This window comes from Leucoraja erinacea, chromosome 36 (assembly GCF_028641065.1).
Source record: "Leucoraja erinacea ecotype New England chromosome 36, Leri_hhj_1, whole genome shotgun sequence".
Taxonomy (NCBI): domain Eukaryota; kingdom Metazoa; phylum Chordata; class Chondrichthyes; order Rajiformes; family Rajidae; genus Leucoraja; species Leucoraja erinaceus.
In genome coordinates this window covers 13642567-13659008 of record NC_073412.1, presented here as the reverse complement: position 1 = coordinate 13659008, position 16442 = coordinate 13642567, and positions in this window count along the sequence as shown.

The following is a 16442-nucleotide window of genomic DNA, read 5'->3' as shown; positions in this document are numbered from 1 at the left end:
GGGAAATGGGGGAGAGATAAAAGAGAAATGGGGGGACGAAGTAGGGGTGGGAGACGAGAGAAAGGAGGGGATGTCAAGAACAGGGTGATGGGAGGCGTGTATCCACACTGGGTGGGGTGGGGTGGAACACAGTGGGGTCCAAGAGAGGTGGGTATTACAGCTCCACCACCGATGTTCCAGCACCCTTGGTTCCAGTGTCTTTCTGGATTATCCGTTTTGCCGGTCTAACAGAGGTCACAGTCTCCGAGAGGCATCTAACGGTACCGGAACTGTCCGCCTAGGCCGCCGAGGGGCCGAGATACCGGCCCGCAAAGTCGGACTCGCGTCGGCTATGGGAACGGATCTGCCGGCTCCGGCCGGGCCGGAGTTCCAGAGCCCCGGCCGCAGGGGGCGAATTCAACCCGCTGATCGGCTACGGAAGTCCCGATGAGGTAGAGATCGGCCGCTTCACCCGGTCTGGGCACCATATTTTCGGGGGGACTTCCGAAGGTCTACACGTGCGCTCTCGTGATTTTTTTTTTCCCGGATTAAAAGAGGTGCCGGACCACCAGTTGTCTGAAAACCTGTGGTGGACCTGTACGTGAAATTGGAGAATTCAACGTTCATACCATTAGGTTGTAAACCACCCACCCAGAATATGAAGTGTTCCGCTTCCAGTTTATGTGTGGCCTCACTCTGGCAGTGAAGGAGGCCAAGGACAGAAAGGTCAGTGTGGAATAGGAAGGGGAGTTAAAATGGTTAGGAGCTGGGAGATCTTGACAGATGGAGCGCAAGTGTAACAGTCAACTAGTCTACGCTTGGTCGCTAAGGTACAGGAGGCCACATCAGGAGCAGTGGATGAGGTTAGAGATGGTGCAGGTGCCCTCTGCCTCACCTGGAAAGGCTGCTCAGGTCCCTAGATGGAGGTGAGAGAGGAGGCTTAGGGGGAACAGGTGTTAAATCCCTGCTGTAGGGGTTTTCGTTTCCCTTTACTCCACTTCGGGCCCAACTGCCCGAGTTATTCTCTCCCTTGTCGGAGGGTCAAATGGCCACCACTCCACTCGAGCGGTTCCCAAGAGAGAGAATACAACAAAAGGGATTCCCCTGGGTTCTGGACCTCGGAATTATGGTGGGATATGATAAAAGGTTGACTTGACCAGAGTGAGCGGATGAGAGAAAACAGAAACCAAGATGGACTCAAAGCAAGTCTAAAATTTACAGGCTTTATTAAACAATGAGAAATCGAATCTCACCAACACTACATAATACGTGGCTAAACTTATGCTTTAAACTAAGACTATGGAATGAAAATTATCGGGCACGTCGTAAAACTTACATTACACAATTTTACTTGCAAGTACACTCCCCCTTTCCCTTTCTCCTCTCAACCTCTATCCTATTTCGGGAACTTCACCAGGTCACTGGGATACTTACAGCTAGATTGATGCAGGGTCACGAGCCGTCCAGCAGAGCACAAAGAGAGTGAGTTCTGACTTGACTCCTGCTTTTTATACCTGAGTTTCTCCCTTGAAACCCCCCAGGTGGTCCTACGGACAAAAGGGTCTTTTGATGGTTCCCAGTTTCGATCTGGCATGAACAATAGGCTTCTGATGATAAGGGGTTTGCTGATGTCATGATCCCTCAGCCTGATCGTTATCCCATCGCCTACATGGGCTCCCATTGTCCCGATGGATGGGTCATCCACGATGGTGATATGTTTTGCTGTTGGGCTGTTTATTCCCGTCTGCTGAGGCTCGGTTCCTTCCTTTGTGTTTCCAAGATAATCTCGTTATCACCGTCTCAGCCTTTCCTGCTCACACCATTCGCACAGTGGTGTAATGCCCAGGCCCACAGACAGGTTCGAAACTGGTTCTTCCTTTGTGGATTGGGGGGTTTTCCGTAGCAGCCAGCAAATCTGGTTTAAAAATGTCCATGTCTTTATCCGAGTTCTTCCATAATTTTGGAGGATTTGCCCCAATAACTTACACTGCCCTCCCTCAATTCTCTCAATTCACTGACCTATGAAGCATAATATGAAGCAGCCTTTACCAATCTATCCACCAGTGTTGCCACTTTCATGGAGTTAGATACATGGACCCCAAGATCCCTTTATACATCAATGCTATTAAAGGTCGTCCCATTAATTGTATATTATTCCCTTACAGTTAACCTCAAAGTGCAACACCTCACACTTGTTCGGATCAAACTCCATCTGACATTTCTCTGTAGCTGATCTATATTCCGTGATCCACTTTGACAGCCTTCCTCTCAGTCCGCAAGCCCAGAAAAACTGGTGTCAACTGCAAACTTATTCACCAACCCGTCTACGTTGATGTCTGTGGAATTCTCTGCCTCAGAGGGCGGTGGAGGCCGGTTCTCTGGATGCTTTCAAGAGAGAGCTAGATAGGGCTCTTAAAAATAGTGGTCAAGGGATATGGTGAGAAGGCAGGAACGGGGTACTGATTGGGGATGATCAGCCATGATCACATTGAATGGCGGTGCTGACTCAGGGCCGAATGGCCAACTCCTGCATCTATTGTCTATTGACCATTATCTATTGATGTCCAAGTCATTTATACATATAACAAACAACAGAGGTCCCAGCACAGATCCCTGCGGAACTCCACTGGTCACAGACTGCCAGTCTGAATTTTGTCCTTCCATCAGTATCCCAGTTCAGAATCTATATGACCAAGTTATTATTAATCCCATGCGTCTTAATCTTTTGGATCAGCCTACTTGGTGTACTTTATCAAATGCCTTAGTAAACAATCCATGTAGACAACATCCAGTGCACTCCCCTTTGTCACCATCTCAATAAACGTTATTGTTAGTGAAACACCATGCACCTTGCCCGCAGCAGCCTGGGACTTACCTGAATCGGGCATCGCTCATAACAACTGGAGCGAGGACTGAACTTGGCAAATGATGTCAAAACATGGACATAAGGTCAAAAGGAATAGGAGTAGCATTCTCCTGCCTTCTCCCCATAACCTCTATCTATCTCTGCCTTAAAAATATCCTCCAACTTGACCTCTACAGCCTTCTGTGGCAAAAAATTCCACTGATTCACCATGCTCTAAGTAACAACATTTCTCCTCATCTCCTTCATCCTTTAATTCTGAGGCTACAACCTCTAGTTTTAGACTCACCCACTAGTGGAAACATCCTCTCCACATCCACTCTATCCAAGCCTTTCAACTATTCAGTATGTTCTGCATGTGCCTCTTGCAATGTAGGCTCAGTAGACTATTTCTGTACAATTTGCTAATCGGGTATCGGAGGTACGGCAATACTCTACAGGACTGTTTGTAAGAAAATAATTTCACTGGTCATTTGCACTTCTCACATGTAGCAATAAAGCACCATTGAACCATTGAAAGTACAACTGCCGTGTACAAGGCCTATTCCTCCATTGCCTGAGTCTACCGTGTACAAAGCCATGCTGTCTTTCTCTAATTAACCTATGCTCTTCCCAATTGGAGTAAATCCTATCCCGTAACATCTCCTCCAACAGTTGGGGAGTGAGTTGTCTCTGCAGAAAGCGGTGGATAGATAAGAAATGCTGGAGTAACTCAGCGGGACAGGCAGCTTCTCTGGAGAGAAGGAACGGGTGATGTTTCAGGTCGAGGCCGGTGGAGACGGAATTATGCGACTCACAGTGGGAATCACAATGACAGTGGCATAAATGTCAGAGAATGATGGGAATGTTGGGGTAAAATATGTGACTTTAGTTTTTAGTTTAGTTTAATGATCCAGCGCAGAAACAGGCCCTTCACTCCATCGAGTCTGTGCTAACTAGTGATCCCCGCACATTAACACTATTCTACACACACTGGAGACAAGTTATAAATATACCAAGCCAAACTGAAGATCTCGGAGAAAACCCACACAGTCACGGGGAGAAGGTACAAACTCAGTACAGACAGCCCCCATAGTCGGGATGGAACCCAGGTTGACTCTAGACTCAGTCATGTTCTGGTTGACGATGTGAGTACAGAGGGTTGGTTGACTTCGAATTAGTTTAGTTTAGTTTAGTTTAGTTTAGAGATACCGTGACGAAACATGCCCTTCAGCCCACTGAGTCCACGCCGACCAGCGATCCCCGTACACTAACACTAACCTACACGCACTGCGGACAATTTACAATTTTGACCAAAGCCAATTAACCTACAAACCCACACGTCTTTGGAGTGTGAGAGGAAACCGGAGCACCTGGAGAAAACCCACGCAGGTCACAGGGAGGTTCCCGGAGGTTTTTGTCAGTCTCCCTACTGGCTTCCACTACCTGCAACCTTTAGCAACCACCTGCAACCTCCGGGAACAGCACGGAAACCTTGGGTGGGGCACAAAGTCTCCAGAGGTTTCCGTTCTGGTTTCCTAAGTGGGACAGGGGCATTACTTTCAGTGACTGATGAACAAGGACACCCAGGTCCCAATGAGCCCACAATTTCTATTGCCACCTCCTTGAGTACCGTGGGATGCAGACCATCAGGCCCTGGGGATTTATCAGCCTTCAGTTCCATCAGTCTACCTAACACCATTTCCTGACTGATGTGAATTTCCTTCAGTTCCTCCGTCACCCTAGGTCCTCTGTCCCCTGCTACATCTGGGAGATTGTTTGTGTCTTTCTTAGTGAAGACAGAACCAAAGTACCTGTTCAACTCGTCTGCCATTTTCTTGGTCCCCATAATAAATTCACCGGTTTCTGTCTTCAAGGGACCCACATTTGTCTGAACTAATTTTTTCCTCTTCACCTAAAGAAGCTTTTACTATCCTCCTTTATATTCTTGGCTAGTACTTTTGTAATTCATCTTTTCTCCCCGTATTGCCTTGTTTGTTACCTTCTTTGAAAGTTACCCAATCCTCTGGCTTCCCGCTCATCTTTGCTATGTTATACATCATCTCTTTTAGTTTTATACTGGCCTTGACTTCCCTTGTCAGCCACGGTCACCTCTTACTCCCCTTAGATTCATTCCTCCTCTTTGGAATGAAATGATCCTGCATGTTCTGGAATATTCCCAGAAATTCCTGCCATTGCTATTCCACTGTCACCCTGCTAGGATCCCTTTCCAGTCCACATTGGCAGACCTCACCTCCATAGTCCCCTTTGTTCAACTGCCCTCACACAGCCGATTTTAGGTAAATCTGGAAGTGCAAACCAGCATGCGACCTGCATGCGGCAACCGACCTTTGGGTCGCCCACCAGCTTTTCAGCCGTGGTGTCGAGGTGACTGCGGCTCTCTAAAGCGACCCCCAGCGTAGCATGCTCTTGCCGCATTGTACATTTAAATAGACTAAGGCGGGAGCGCGCGGAGGTCGAGTGAGCAGGAGCGGGCCGGCAAACTCCCGGGACTCAGGCTCCGACTCAAAGTGAGCCCTCCCTGAGGCCGTAGCTCAAGCATCTATGCGAGCGAACTCCTTTTCTTGGGCCAAGTGGGGCCCTTGACGTTTTGGGTCGAGAATCCCCTTATCAAATCTCACGTTGCAGAACCTCCTTCCTCTTCTTCCCAACGTCGTTTGTGCCGACATGCACAACTTGAGGATCCCCAGCAATCGGTCCGAGACGTCTTGGACCCTGGCACCAGGGAGGCAACACACCATCCTCGCGTCTCGCCTGTTGCCACAGAATCTCCTGTCGGTATCTCTCACTATTGAGTCCCCTACCACTGCGGTGCTACCTGACGTAGGTCTCTCTGGTTGAGCCACAGCGCTAGGATTTGATTGAAAGACCTGTCCACCGCTCAGACTGGAAGTGTCGTCCGTCCCGACAGCTTCCAAGAGGGTGTATCTGTTTTCAACAGGTACAATAGACAATAGACAATAAGTGCAGGAGTAGGCCATTCTGCCCTTCGAGCCAGCACCACCATTCAATGTGATCATGGCTGATCATCCCCAATCAGTACCCCGTTCCTGCCTTCTCCCCCATATCCCCAGACTCCGCTATTTTTAAGAGCCCTATCTAGCTCTCTCTTGAAAGCATCCAGAGAACCTGCCTCCACCACCCTCTGAGGCAGAGAATTCCACAGACTCACCACTCTCTGTGAGAAAAAGTGTTTCCTCGTCTCCGTTCTAAATGGGTTACTCCTTATTCTTAAACTGTGGCCCCTGGTTCTGGACTCCCCCAACATCGGGAACATGTTTCCTCCCTCTAGCGTGTCCAAGCCCTTAACAATCTTATAAGTTTCAATGAGATGCCCTCTCATCCTTCTAAACTCCAGAGTGTACAAGCCCAGCTGCTCCATTCTCTCAGCAGGGTGGGAGATTGCAACCTTCACGTGGTCCACCTCGTTTCGACTAATGCGATCAACCCGACGTGCCCTAACAAGATCAAATAGAACAAGTTGACCTACAACTTTAGGCTGTGCACGCCATACACAAGACTAACACTGCCACCAGGGTCTCCTGCACTCTACACTTAGTTCCCTTCCTCATCATCATCCACCTTCGCTCTTCATTGCCAGTCCTGTCCAAGAAGCTTTCGTTTTCCCAGATGGTCCTGAGATCATCCAGCTGCTGCTCCAGTTCCCTAACACGGTCTTTTAAGAGTTTAAGAAGGCACTGCAGATGCTGGAAAATCGAAGGTAGACAAAAGTGCTGGAGAAACTCAGCGGGTGCAGCAGCATCTTTGGAGCGAAGGAAATAGGCAACGTTTCGGGACGAAACCCTTCGCTCCATAGATGCTGCTGAACCCGCTGAGTTTCTCCAGCACTTTTGTCTACCTTCCCTAACAAGGTCCTTCGGGAGCTGCACCTGGACACAGTTTCCACAGGTGCAGTTGTCAGAGGCACCAGCAGTGTCCCTGACTTGCCACATCCTGCAAGAGTCACACTGCAGCAACTTGTGTGCCATTATTTCCAGGAGCCAAATCCCAATAGGTTGTGCCCCTCATCTTCTATCGGAGTCTCCTCGCCTCTGTCTCCTCCCACTTTGTACCTTCTCTCTGTGACCACAACTCTATCGCTGCGCCACTGTGCCACCCCAAGCAAAGCTGACAAGCCAAATGTAAAATTGAAAAGCAAAGCTGACATTTTCCAATCTGGAATAGCTCCAGGAAATGGCACCGATACTGGAGTTACAAGGATTGAGAGTTGGAACCTGTTCCAAAGAATATGTCACATTACTAAGACAAGACCGGGAGAGTTAGCACCATGGAGGTCCCAGAGTAACATTGGTTCACTGTAAGTGTGGATCATCAAAATGAGGAGGCAGAAACAAGGAACTGCAGATACAGGTTCACAAAAAAAAGACACAAAGTGCTGGAGTAACTCAGCGACTCAGGCAGCATCTGGCCAGTGTGGGAATGGGAAGGGGGGTTACATGGTTACATGGGAAAGAGATTAGAGGACTTTCTTTTCAACCGAGCTGGTTGGAATCTGGAACAGACTGCCTGAGAAGGTTGTGGGGACACAGATACCCTCACAGCATCTCCTCAGGAAGAAGTGGTCCCGATCCAAAACATCACCTTATCCATGTTCCCCAGAGATGCTGCCTGACCCGCTGAGCTACTCCAGTGCTTTGTAATCCAAGTGAGGGTGTCCAGTGAGATGGAACACGATAGTCAGGCATGGGCAAGAGACAAAGTGCTGGAGGAACTCAGCAGGTCAGGCAGCATCTATGGAGAGACTTGACAAGTGACCTTTCAGGTCAGGACTGTTCTTCACACTGATTGAAGTAGAATAAAATGGGGATAAAAGGCAAATATGGGATTCAGGGATGGGAGTGTGGAATGCATGGGAAAGTGGAAGAGTAATGGGCAGGGTGGGGGCATTGGGAGAAGGTGAGAGAACTGTCTGTGCACCAGGGAAGGAAGCTGGCAGGGGAAGAGGGGGGCGTTTCTTAAAACTGGGGACTTCAATGCTCATACTGTTGGGTTGTAAACAACCCAAGTGGAATATGAGGAGCTGTTCCTTCAGTTTGCATGTGGCCTAACTCAGGCAATAGAGGAGGCCCAGGACAGAAAGGTCAGGGTGGGCATGGGAAGGGCAGTTGAAATGGTTGCAATGGGATAGGGCGTTGAGGACTTTTATTTCAATGGAGGCTTGTTGGAATCGAGGACACACTGAGTGAGATGGTGGCGGAGAGAGGGTCCATCGCAACATTGAATGAGCACTTGGATCAGTGAGGCACGGGCGGCACTGGACCAAGTGCTGGTAAATGGGACGTAATTAGTTTAGTTTAGAGATACAGTGCGGAAACAGGCCTATCAAGTCCGTACTGACCAGTAATCGCCACATATTAACACTATCCTACACATACGCGGGACAATTTTACATTTATACCAAGCCAATTAACCTACAAACCTGTACGTCATTGGAGTGTGGGAGGAAACTGAAGATCTTGGAGAAAACCCACGCGGTCACGGGGAGAAATACAAACTCCGTACAGACAGCACCTGTAGTCGGGATTGAACCCGGGTCTCTGGTGCTGCAAGTGCTGTAAGGCAACAACTCTACCGCTGCGCCACCGTGCTGCCCCTGATGTTACTTGACATTCAACATGGACATGGTGGGCTGAAGGGCCCATTCCCATCTGAAGGAAGGAATTACAGATGTTGGTTTATACCGAAGATAGACATAAATTGCTGCAGGAACAGAGGGTCAGGCAGCATCTCTGGGAAACAAAAGTGACATTTTGGATTGGAACCGTCTTCAGTCTGGGCCCATTCCTGGGCTGGGTGACTCTAACATGTCGAACAGGCCCATTCGCCAGGTCATATTTATAAACGCACTCCGTGCATGGGGAAGGTTTGTTGGAGAATGGAATAAATGAATATAACCTCATCAAGGGTTGGCATGGAACAACAGGCCGAATGGCCTCTTTCCATGCTGTATTTTTCACCCAGAGGGTTGTGAATTTGTGGAATTCTCTGCCACAAAAGGAGATGGAGGCCAATTCACTTAGCTCTTAGGGCTAACGGAATCAAGGGATATGGGAAGAAAGCAGGGACGGGGTATTGATTCTGGATGTCCAGCCATGATCACATTGAATGGCGGTGCTGGCTCGAGGGGCAGAATGGTCTCCTCCTGCACCTATTTTCTATGTTTCTATGTATCACCCTTTTTACACAGAGATTAAACACCATCTCCGTATTCACACGTTGGAGGCAGGGGGGAATGGGAAGATTGAGCTCCAGGGGCACTGACGTCTGGGGGACAGGTACTGGCTGTGACCCCAGGAAGGGGCAGATAGTCATGCATCAGCCTCCCACTCATGTGGATGTACTGAAGCCATACTTTGAGTAGTTTAGTTCAGTTTAGAGATAGAGAGCAGAAACAGGCCTTTCGGCCAACGACACCCATGCTATCCTACATGCTGGGGACAATTGACAATGTTTCAAAGCCAATTAGCCAACAGACCTGCACATGTCGCAGCAAGTCCGAAGTCTCTCGCAGCAGCCCCGACCATTGCAGATTTAGAAGAGGGAATTAGGAGCAACACTAGCAAGTTTGGGGATGACACAAAGCTGGCTGGCAGTGTGAACTGTGAAGAGGATGTTAGGAGGTTGCAGGGTGACCTGGACAGGTTGAGTGAGTGGGCAGATGCGTGGCAGATGCAGTATAATATAGATAAATGTGAGGTTATCCACTTTAGTGGCTAAAACAAGGGGGCAGATTATTATCTCAATGGGGTTAGGTTAGGTAAGGGGGAGGTGCAGCGAGACCTGGGTGTCACTGAAAGGAGGCGTGCAGGTACAGCAGGCAGTGAAGAAAGCTAATGGAATGTTGGCCTTCATAACAAGAAGATTTCAGTATAGGAGTAGAGAGGTTCTTCTGCAGTTGTATAGGGTTCTGGTAAGACCACATCTGGAGTATTGCATACAGTTTTGGTCTCCTAATTTGAGAAAGGACAGCCTTGTGATTGAGGCAGTGCAGCGTAGGTTCACGAGATTGATCCCTGGGATGGCAGGACTGTCATATGAGGAAAGATTGAAAAGATAGGCTTGTATTCACTGGAGTTTAGAAGGATGAAGGGGAACTTATAGAAACATATACAATTATAAAAGGACTGGACAAGCTAGATGCAGGAAAATTGTTCCCCAAAATGTCCAGAACCAGGGGTTAAAGTTTAAGAATAAAGGGTGGGCCATTTAGGACTGAGATGAGAAAAAAACTTTTTCACCCAGAGAGTTGTGAATTTGTGGAATTTCGTGCCACAGAGGGCATTGGAGGCCAAATCGCTGGATGGATTTAAGAGAGAGTTAGATACAGCTCTAGGGAATTAAACGGAATTAAGGGATATGGGGAGAAGGCAGGCACGGGTTATTGATTGGGGACGATCAGCCATGATCACAATGAATGGAGATGCTGGTTCGAAGGGCCGAATGGCCTCCTCCTGCACCTATTTTCTATGTTTCTATGTTCACCAATACTCCCAGCCCCTGACACGCTCTCGACGAGAGACCTGAGTTGTGTGTGTGTGATGCGAAGAAACATAGAAACATAGACAATAGGTGCAGGAGTAGGCCATTCGGCCCTACGAGCCAGCACCGCCATTCAATATGATCATGGCTGATCATCCAGAATCCTGTAGAAGAGTCTCGGCCCGAAACGTTGCCTATTTCCTTCGCTCCATAGATGCTGCCTCACCCACTGAGTTTCTCCGGCATTTTTGTCTATTCAGAATCAGTACCCCGTTCCTGCTTTCTCCCCACATCCCTTGATTCCGTTAGCCCTAAGAGCTAAATCTAACTCTCTCTTGAAAACATCCAGTGAATCGGCCTCCACTGCCTTCTGTGGCAGAGAATTCCACATTCACAACTCTCTGGGTGAAAAAGTTTTTTCCTCATCTCAGTCCTAAATGGCCGACCCCTTATTCTTAAACTGTGTGACCCCTGGTTCTGGACTCCCCCAACATCGGGAACATTTTTCCTGCATCTAGCCCGTCCAATCCCTAAGTAATGTTACATGTTTCTATAAGAGAGGCAGATTCTTGGGCTATACACTGAGTGTTGCCTCCAGGGGATGTGAGCTGCAAGGCTCGGCGGCTGGAGCTGTTACTCTTTAAATACCCGGGCCCCGGTCCTCCCCCCCTCCGCAGTTTTCTCCGCTGATTTGCAGGAATGTTTGCAGCGTGAAGGATTAAGTCAGCGGCTCCGATCTCGCGGGCCGGGCTGCGGCCGCCTTGCCCTCGCCTCGCAGTCGGGATGCCGGGCGCTGGGTGTCGGCTGCTCGCGTCCCGGTGCCGCCGCCGCCGCTGCTGCTGTTGCCCGGCGCTGCCCGTCTGACTGTGTCTCGCCGCCCGCCCGCCCGCAGCGCCATGGAGCCCGCAGCCGCCAGCAGCCTCCAGCAGAGCGGCCACACGCAGCCGCCCGCCCGCCGACACAGTGGCTCCTGCAGCAGAGGTAACCCAGCAGCGCCAGCCCCGGCCCCGGCAGTGAGGCAGGGCCCAGCGGTGGGGAGATAGAGGTGTGGGTGTGAGGACCCGGGTCACAGGGTATATGGGCTGTCCCGGGATAGTGGTTAACATTGGCTAGGGGTTATAGAGTGTCGCGGGATAGCGGCTAACCCGGGCCAGAGTGAGTGTGGAGTCCGGGAGAGGCGGTATATATAGGATGACTTGGACCAGGGTTAGTGGAATGACCCGGGTTAGGGGGTATGGAGTGTCACGGGATAGCGGCTAACCCGGGCCACAGTGTGTGTGGTGTCCGGGAGAGGCGGTATAAGGTGACCCAGGCTAGGTGTATGTGGAATGTCCCGGGTTAGGGGTAGATGGAATGACCCGGGACAGGGGGAGCCGTTAATCCGGGACAGAGTATGCGTGGAGGTCCGGGAGGGCGGGCTGTACGGTGATCCGGGCCAGGGGTAGATGGAATGACCCGGGTTAGGGAGTGCAGGGTGACCCGGGCTATAGGTATGTGTAATGACCCGGGTGAGGCGTGTCGACTGTCCCGTGGTAAGGGATGCGGGGTAACACGGGACAGAGTGTGTGTAGAGTTCGGAGAAGGGGAGTAAGGTGACCCGGGCCAGCGGGTGTGTGGAGCGTCTCGGGATAGAAGGTGTCCGTCCTTAACCCGGCCAGAGATGTGTAGAGTCCGGCGAGAGGGAGGGAGGGAGGGGGAGAGATGACCCGGGATAGTGAGAGTGTGGAATGGCCACAGTATGGCTGAGAATGGAGCGTCCCGGGATATGGGTGTCATTAACCCGGACCGGAGGTGTGTGGAGCCCGGGAGGAGGGGGGTAGGTTTGCCCGGGCCAGGGGTGTGTGGAATGACCCGGGCCAGTGTGGGGTGGTCTGGATGCCGGCGTGAGCGGCGGGTGGACGGCGTTCCTCCCGGTGACACGCCCGGCACGGCACGGCCCCTCTTCCCCACCCCGACCCTGGTGCTGCGCTCCCGGCACCCGGGACGTGCTGATCCAAGCGCCGGGCCCGCGGACTGGCTGCCCCGGGAGCGCCCGCAGGAGTGGCCGGTGTGGGGTGGGGAGGGATAGGAGGGGAGGGGATGGAGGGATCACATCCCTGGAATTGTGGCTGGGACGGTGGGAGTGGGAGCAAAGTTTCGACTATGGGATTCGAGGGGAGGGGAGGGGTGAAGGCAGAGTCCAGCTACTTCCCAAACCGGAGAGGGGCTGGGAGTCCCGTTTACCCCGGTGCCGGTTCCCAGCTGGTCAGCCGGGGCCGGAATATCTTTCTCTCTCTCTCTCTCTCTCTGTCTGTGTCTATGTCTGTGTCTGTGTCTGTGTCTGTGTCTGTCTGTGTCTATGTGTCTGTGTCTCTGTGTCTGTCTCTGTCTCTGTCTCTGTCTGTGTCTCTCTCTCTCTGTCTCTCTCTCTCTCTCTCTCTCTCTCTGTCTCTGTCTCTCTCTCTGTCTCTCTCTCTCTGCCTCTCTCTCTGTCTCTCTCTCTGTGTCTGTCTCTCTCTCTGTCTGTCTCTCTCTCTCTGTCTCTCTCTCTCTCTGTCTCTCTCTCTCTCTCTCTCTCTCTCTCTCTCTCTCTCTCTCTCTCTCTCTCTCTCTCTCTCTCTCTCTCTCTCTCTCTCTGTCTCTCTCTCTCTCTCTCTCTCTCTCTCTCTCTCTCTCTCTCTCTCTCTCTCTCTCTCTCTCTCTCTCTCTCTCTCTCTCTCTGTCTCTCTCTCTCCGCTGCCCCACGGTGTTAATGTATCGGGTGTTATCCGTTTCAAGTCCACTCGCGGTTGTTGCTATTGGAAGCGGTAATATGTTGTGGAACTAATGGTCTTTCACGTTTAAATGAATGAAAGTGATATTTTCTGCGACTTTTAAACGATGACAATAATAAGTATTTAACGGAACTGAAGAATTCGCGGTGACTTTAAGATGCGGGTGTTGGGGCTACATGTTCGTGTATCTGTTTAGTTTAGAGATACAGCGCGAAAACAGGCCCTTCGGCCCACCGAGTCTGCGACCAGCAATCGCCGCCCATTAACACTATCCTACACACATTAGGGACAATTTTATATTTATACCAAGCCAATTAACTTACAAAGTACGTCTTTGGAGTGTGGGAGGAAACCGAAGATCTCGGAGAAATCCCCCGCAGGTCACGGGGAGAATGTACTAACTCCGTACAGACAGAACCCGTAGTTGGGATCGAACCCGGGTCTCCGGCACTGTCAAGCAGCAACTCTACCGCTGCGCCGCCAAAACTTGTACAATCAACTCGTGTGCCAGGGATTTTTTGGAAAAGACCAGCTGTGGTGAAGATAGACACAAAAAGCTGTAGTAACTGAGCGGGACAGGCAGCATCTCTGGAGAGAAGGAATGGGTGACGTTTCACTTCGAGCCCCTTCATCAAACCATTCCTTCTCTCCAGAGATGCTGCCTGTCCCGCTCAGTTACTCCACCTATTTATGTCTATCTTCGGTGTAAACCAGCATCTGCAGTTCCTTCCTACACACCCGTTGTAGAGGGCCGGTGAGGCCAGGCTTTGTACTGTGGTCAAAGCTGACACGAACATCGAGGTCGCGTGTATCATTGGGTTGTATGACGGACGTCGGCACGGTGGCGCAGCGGTAGAGTTACTGCCTTACAGCGCCAGAGACCCGGGTTCGGTCCTGACCACGGGTGCTGTCTATGTGGAGTGTGTACGTTCTCCCCGTGACCTGCGTGGGTTTTCTCCGAGAACTTCGGTTTCCTGCGTCACTCCAAAGACGTGCAGGTTTGTAGGTTAATTGGCTTGGCACATATGTAAATTAGACAATAGACAATAGACAATAGGTGCAGGTGATGGCCATTCGGCCCTTCGAGCCAGCACCGCTATTCAATGTGATCATGGCTGATCATCCACAATCAGTACCCCGTTCCTGCATTCTCCCCATATCCCCTGACTCCGCTATCTTTAAGAGCCCTATCTAGCTCTCTCTTGAGAGCATCCAGAGAACCTGCCTCCACCGCCCTCTGAGGCAGAGAATTCCACAGACTCACCACTCTCTCTGTTAAAAAGTGTTTCCTCTTGTCCCTAGTGTGTGGGCGGCGCGGATTCGGTGGGCCGAAGGGCCTGTTTCCGCGCTGTATCTCCAAACTAAACTTAAACTCAAAATTCGTTTCAAAATGTCTCTGTCACTGTATAAGTTATGCCGCGGTCCCTCACACAACCCAAAGGTCCCTTATATTGGGAGAAAATCTCTTCACTGTAATGTTTTGAGATGCAGAGGGGAAACAGGCCCTTCGGCCCACCGAGTCCGCGCCGCATACCGACCCCCGCACACTCACTAACACTATCCTGCACACACTAGGGACAATTTGCAATTTGCAGAAGCCAATTAATATACAAACTACCACTGAATGTCTTTGTGTAAGAAGCAACTGCAGATGGTGGGTTACACCGAATATAGCCACAAAATGCTGGCGTAACTGAGTGGGTCAGGCAGCATCGTGTATTTCAGAGGGTGGTGAATCTGTGGGATTCATTGCCACAGACGGCTGTGGAGGCCAAGTCAATGGGTGTTTTTAAGGCGAAGATTGACACATTCTTAATTAGTGCGGGTGTCTGGGGTTATGGGGAGAAGGCAGGAGAATGTGATCGAGAGGGAGAGATAGATTAGTCATGATTGAATGGCGGATTAATGGGCCGAATGGCCTACTTCTGCTCCGACAACTTATGAACGAATGGACAAGATCGTACCTTTGTCTCAGGCACGACAAGGCAGGGACTCTGCCGCTCTACAACTGCGCCGTGTGGAGGAATTCGGGGGGTTTCTGCGGGGGTTTGTTTGTGTTTTGAGATGTTTATCCCGAGTTTATCGCGGGAGAGGAGCATGGACATTTCCCCTGCGGCGGTGGCTTGCAAGGGAGAGAGAGGCAGCGATATCGTTATGGGCCGATCGGCCTCGCGTGCCCAGTACAAGTACAAGGCAGTATTGAAGAACCATCATTCCCTGTAAGCGGGGAAGTAGACACAAGGAACTGCAGATGCCCGTTTACCAAAAAAAGGCACAAAGTGCCGGTGGAAGGCCGCACGCCAATTGGAGGAACAGCACCTCATATATCGCTAGCACAGCTCCCAGCCCAGCGGTATGAACGTTTATCTTTCATGAAGGAAGGTTGAATTGAATGAACATTATGAATGAACGTTGACTATTTCCTTCGCTCCATAGATGCTGCTGCACCCGCTGAGTTTCTCCAGCACTTTTGTGTACCTTCGATTTTCCAGCATCTGCAGTTTCCTCTTAAACACGGCATATTTATCAAATTTCAAGTAACCCTTGCACCCCCTCTCTCTCCGTCCACCCCTAATGCTAGTCGGCCTTCTAATTCCATTGTTCACATCCTTATATCCCTTTATCGTCACCTCTTCCCCAGCCCACAATGGGCTCCACCCTGGTCATCTGTTGCCGGCCCTGCTTTGTTCTGGCCATTTCGTGCCTCGAGTTCCCCCCCTCTCTACTTTCTGTCTGAAGAAGGGTCCCGACCTCAAAGGTCAACCATCATTTGTACTGGAGATCCTGCCTGAGCCGCTGAGTTACTCCAGCACTTTGTGTCTGTTGCCGGAGTAACACAGTGGATCGGGCAGCATCTGTGGAGAACGTGGCGAGTTGACGGTACGGGGCAATAGACAATAGGTGCAGGAGTCGGCCATTCGGCCCTTCGAGCCAGCACCGCCATTCAATGTGACCATGGCTGATCTTCCACAACCAGTACCCCGTTCCTGCCTTCTCCCCATATCCCCTGACTCCGTCGGGACCCTTCTTCACAAGGCGATGAGGGAGGGACTTATTTAGTCAGAGGGTGGTGAATCTGTAGGATTTTGCCACAGAAGGCTGTGGATGGCCAAGTCGGTGGATATTTTTAAAGCAGAGATAGATAGATTATTGATTAGTGCGGGATCGGGGGTTATGGGGACAAGGCAGGAGAATGGGCTTAGGAGGGAGAGATAGATCAGCCATGATTGAATTGTGGAGTAGACTTGATGGGCCGAATGGCCTCATTCTGCTCCTATCACTTATGAAGTTATAATCAAGGGCAATAATGTTGAGAATGTAACACAAAAAAGCTGGAGAAACTCAGC